This window comes from Triticum urartu, chromosome 3A (assembly GCF_056163025.1).
Source record: "Triticum urartu cultivar PI428250 chromosome 3A, HENAU_Tu73, whole genome shotgun sequence".
Taxonomy (NCBI): domain Eukaryota; kingdom Viridiplantae; phylum Streptophyta; class Magnoliopsida; order Poales; family Poaceae; genus Triticum; species Triticum urartu.
This window is the reverse complement of record NC_141875.1, coordinates 700,538,331-700,544,242: the sequence shown is the minus strand read 5'-3', so window position 1 is coordinate 700,544,242 and position 5,912 is coordinate 700,538,331.

The window sequence follows — 5,912 nt, the reverse complement described above, 5'->3', positions numbered from 1 at the left end:
TCCATTGCGTCATAAGGTGGAAATTTTGAGACTCCGTGATAGCATCCGCGGGATAGCTGGCAGGAGCCATCGAGGCATGCTCCGGCTGAAGCAGCTTGGTGGAAGCCACGCTGCTTCTGCGATGAGATGGCGGGGTAGCTTCGGGGGAGGCTTCGGTAGTACGTTTGCTGTGATTTGCTTCTCGTTCCTCTATCCCGTCTACCCTTTCTTGCAGCGCCTGCATTTGGGTCTGCTGCACTTTTTTCCTCCTCTCATGGGATTTGTAACCGCCTGCGTCCGGAAACCCAACCTTCCACAGAATGGAGCCTGGCGTGCCTCGTGTCCGTCCAGGGTGCTCAGGATTCCCGAGGGCCATTTTGAGCTCGTCGTTCTCTCTGTCTGGAAAGAACTTCCCTTGCTGCGCTGCTTCGATATACTGCTTAAGCTTCCTGACTGGTATATCCATTTGATCGTTCGTCCAAATGCACTTCCCTGTTACAGGGTCCAAGGTTCCGCCAGCCCCGAAGAACCAAGTCCGGCAACGGTCTGGCCAGCTAATTGTCTCTGATTCGATCGCTTTATCAACCAGATCATTCTTAGTCTTGGCCCACTTAGGCCGGGCTACAAGGTAGCCACCTGACCCCGTGCGATGGTGAATCATCTTCTTCACAGCATTTTGCTTGTTTGTCGCCGACATCTTCTTACTCTTTTCCGATGTCTTGTGGGCCACAAATGCGGGCCAGTGATCTCTTATCTTCTCATATCTGCCCTTGAATTCTGGTGTCTCATTATTTTCAACAAACTTATTCAGCTCTTTCTTCCACCTCCTGAATAGTTCTGCCATCCTCTTAAGAGCAAAAGACTTGATTAATTTCTCTTTAACTGGGTTCTCTGGATTATCCTCTGGCGGTAGGGTGAAATTTGACTTCAGCTCAGTCCAAAGATCATTTTTCTGCATATCATTGACATAAGACACCTCAGGGTCTTCTATAGCCGGCTTAAACCATTGCTGGATGCTTATCGGGATCTTGTCCCTAACTAGAACCCCGCACTGAGCAACAAATGCGCTCTTTGTCCGGAGGGGTTCAATCGGTTGGCCGTCGGGCGCGATTGCTATGATCTCAAACTTTTCATCCGAGCTCAACTTTTTCTTCGGGCCTCGTCTCTTTACCGAAGTTGTGCTCGATCTGGAGGGCTAGAAAAAAGAACAAAGACTTAATTAATATGTGTACATACCAAAACAATGAATGCATCAATCAGCTTGTCAGCACAGGCTTAACTAATATATATACCTGGCCGGACTCGGTTTGGTCACCGGAGCCGTCATCACGGTCTCCTTCTTGCACCGGCATTGGGTCACCGGAGCCGTCCTCATGTTCTTCTTCTTGCACCGGCATTAGGTCACCGTAGCCAGCTTGTTCACCCTCTCCTTCCAGACCATCGGTTTCGTTGAGAAACAACGAGACGGCATCACTTCCTTCTGCGATTATGTCCCTCAACAACGCTTCTTTTGCTTCGTCTAGGGCGGTGTCCATAGTTTCTACAAATATTTACAACATGGCAATTATTATTCAAACATGACAGATGGATATATTAGTGCCAAACGTAGAACTAGCTACCTAATCATAGTAATCTATCGGGAGGGGGTATATATCGACAACGACGACACTACATCTATGTCCCTCGACGACCCTCGTTCCCGATAAAAAAAGAGGAAGAAGAAGAAAAAAAGAGGAGAAGAAAGAATAGAGGAGAAGAACTCTATTCTTTCTTCTCCTCTTTTTTTTTCTTTTTCCTCTTATTTTTTTATCCTCTTCATTAGGTCGTCGAGGGGTCCGGAGGTTGCCTAGTTTCAAAGGATTCAACAAAACCATGTCTTCATCATTAGGCGAAAGTAACATGTGCATGATGGTACGAAGCTCTCCAAAGTTATTTTGGAACGGAGTCCTAGATAGGATAATTCGCTTTTTGGTACAAAGTTCAGCAAGAACCTTCCAAATATCGTTATTTGGAAGGCCTTTGCTGAAATTCAAACAAAAAGGCAAATTATCCTATCCAGGACACCATTCCAAAATAATTTTGGAGGACTTCGTCATGCCCTGGTTACTTCCGACTAATGATGAAGCCATGGGTTTCTTCAATACTTTGACACTAGGAAACCTCTCTCGACCCCTCGGCGATCCTCGACCCCTCGAACCCTCGACGACCCTGGAACCCTCGACCCCTAGACGACCCTGGAACCCTCGACCCTCGACCCTATAGAACCCTCGAACCCTCGACCCTGAAACCCTCGACACTTGACCCCTTAACGACCCTCGACCCTCTACCCTAGTTCCCGACCCTCGACCCCTCGGCGATCCTTGACACCCTCGTTCCCGATAAAAATTAAGAAGAAGAAGAAGAAGAAAAAGAAGAAGAAGAAGAAGAAGAAGAAGAAAGAGGAGAAGAAGAAGAAAAAAGAGGAGAAGAAGAAAGGAATAGCTAGAGGAGAAGATCGAAGAAAAAAAAGAAGAAAAAAAAGAGGAGAAGAAGAAAGGAATAGTGGAGAAGAAGAAAAAATAGAATATATTCTATTTTCTCTTCTTCTCCACTATTCCTTTCTTCTTCTTCTCCTCTTCTTTTTCTTCTTTTTTCTTCTTCTTATTTATTTCTCCTCTTCTTCCTCTCCTCTTCTTCTTCTTATTTAGTTCTCTCGACCCCTCGTCCCTCTCTCGACCCCTCGACGACCCTCGTCCCTGATAACATTTTTTTTCTCCCCTCGCCACCTCTCGACCTCTCGTCCCACTCTCGACCCCTCATCATCATCTATCACCCCCCTCATTTTCTTTAGCATATATCCATGAACAAAATAATAATTCATATATAGAAAAAATGCTATATGAACATACATACATATGAGCATATACAGAGAGCATATACATAGCCAAATCCATATACAGAGAGCATATACATACATACATCCATACATACATATGAGCATATACATACATACATAGCCATACATACATACATACATAGCGATACATATGAGCCTCTCGGCGGCGATGGTCAGAGCGACAGGGATTGATGGGAAGGGGGAGCTCACTGGGGGCGCGACGCAGCGATGAGGAGGAAGCCGGTGACGGCGCAAGCAGCGACGGGGACAAGGTCTGCGGCGGCGCGGGGCGACGACGAAGGGGAGCGGGCGACGACGGGCTCGGGGCGGCGACGAACGGCCTGGGGGCGTCGGGGGTGAATGGGACCGGTTGGCGAAATTTTCACAAGTGCTACCTTATATACCCAGAGCAATGGTCCCGGTTCGTGGCACGAACCGTGACCAATGCCCCCCTTTGGTCCCGGTTGGTGGCACCAACCGGGACCAAATGCCAATTTTCAGCAGCCCAAAGGGCGGGAAGCGGCGGCCTTTGGTCCCGGTTGGTGGCACCAACCGGGACTAAAGGGGGGCATTGGTCACGGGTCGTGCCACGAACTGGGACCAATGCCCCCTTTAGTCCCGGTTGGTGCCACCAACCGGGACCAATGGCCTTGTGCTGCCCCGCGCCCAAAAGTTTAGTCCCACCTCGCTAGTTGAGAGGGCTCGGGAGTGGTTTATAAGCGCTGCTGCGCGCACCCTCCCGAGCTCCTCTCAACTGCAGGCTTTCGGGCCTAATCTGTCACTGCAATGCCTGTGGGCCTACTGGGCCCGCTGTGGGCCTGAATCCTGGCCCATGGTAGGGTTTCTAGTCGTATTCAGGCCGTGGTGGCCCAGTAGGTGGCATTTTTTTTGTTGCTTTATTTATTTTCTTTTGTTTTTTGCTTTATTTTTTAATTCTTTATGCTTTTAGTTTTAGAAAAATTATAAACTTTTTGTTAATGCCATTAGTTTTCAAATTGGAAAATAATTTTTTAGTTTTTTGTTTTCTTTGTTGCTTTATTTATTTTATTTTGTGATTAACTTTACTATAAAAATAGTTTTTTCCTGTTTTTTGATTTGTTTTTTGCATTATTTATTTTATTTTGTTTTTTGCTTTAATTTTTAATTCTGTTTGCTTTTAGGTTAGCAAAACTATAAACTTTCTGTTAGTGCCATTAGTTTTCAAATTTGAAAACACTTTTTTAGTTTTTCTGTTTTCTTTGTTGCTTTATTTATTTTATTTTGTGATTAACTTTACTATAAAATAGTTTTTTCCTGTTTTTTGATTTGTTTTTTGCTTTAATTTTTAATTCTGTTTGCTTTTTGGTTAGCAAAATTATAAACTTTCTGTTAGTGCCATTAGTTTTCAAATTTGAAAACACTTTTTTAGTTTTTTTGTTTTCTTTGTTGCTTTATTTATTTTATTTTGCGATTAACTTTACTATAAAAATAGTTTTTTCCTGTTTTTTTGATTTGTTTTTTGCATTATTTATTTTCTTTTGTTTTTTGCTTTAATTTTTAATTCTGTTTGCTTTTAGGTTAGCAAAATTACAAACTTTCTGTTAGTGCCATTAGTTTTAGAAAAATTATAAACTTTCTGTTAGTGCCATTAGTTTTCAAATTTGAAAACACTTTTTTAGTTTTATTGTTTTCTTTGTTGCCTTATTTATTTTATTTTGTGATTAACTTTACTATACAAATAGTTTTTTCCTGTTTTTTGATTTGTTTTTCGCATTATTTATTTTCTTTTGTTTTTCCTTTAATTTTTAATTCTGTTTGCTTTTAGGTTAGCAAAATTATAAACTTTCTGTTAGTGCCATTAGTTTTAGAAAAATTATAAACTTTCTGTTAGTGCCATTTGTTTTCAAATTTGAATAGTTAAAATTTGAATTCTTTGAAAATTGTTTGAATCACGAGTTTGTGATTAACTTACTAAAAATGATAATAGATGAAAGTTGAAAGTTTCTGTTAGTGCCATTAGTTATAGAAAGTTGAAAGTTGAAAGTTGGCATGAGCCAGGGACTAATGGTCATGGTATTACGAGGGCCGAACCATAAGACATGAAAGCATTTCAAATGAACTCTGAAAAAGTTGAAAGTTGGGATGGTATCATAATTTCACCCACATAGCATGTGCATGTACAAAACGGACAATGGTAGCATGTTCGTGTGTTACAAAGTTGCGGGAGGAAGTCTTCACTTTTTCTTCGCTTGTGTCATTTGCTTATTGCGCCGTAACCATGGATAATCTTCATTGTTTATCAGGATGCTTGGGTCAGCTTTGACATTGCAGGGAGGAATTTCATGAAACTTTTCATAATCTTCAGACATGTCTGTCTTGCCGTCCACTCCCAGGATGTCCCTTTTTCCTGAAAGAACTATGTGGCGCTTTGGCTCATCGTATGATGTATTCGCTTCCTTATCTTTTCTTTTTCTCAGTTTGGTAGACATGTCCTTCACATAGATAACCTGTGCCACATCATTGGCTAGGACGAACGGTTCGTCGGTGTACCCAAGATTTTTCAGATCCACTGTTGTCATTCCGTAGTGTGGGTCTACCTGTACCCCGCCGCCTAACAGATTGACCCATTTGCACTTAAACAAAGGGACCTTACAATCAGGTCCGTAGTCAAGTTCCCATATGTCCACTATGTAACCATAATATGTATCATTTCCGCTCTCGGTTGCTGCATCAAAGCGGAGACCGCTGTTTTGGTTGGTGCTCTTTTGATCTTGGACGATCGTGTAAAATGTATTCCCATTTATCTCGTATCCTTTGTAAGTTAATACAGTCAAAGATGGTCCCCTGGACAACAAGTACAACTCATCATAAACAGTGTTGTCACCTCTGAGACGTGTTTCCAACCAACTGCTGAAAGTCCTAATGTGTTCACATGTAATCCAGTCGTGGCACTGCTCCGGGTGTTTGGAGCGCAGACTGTTCTTGTGTTCATCGACATACGGGGTCACCAAGGTAGAGTTCTGTAGAACTGTGTAGTGTGCTTGAGACCAAGAATATCCGTCCCTGCATATTATTGAGT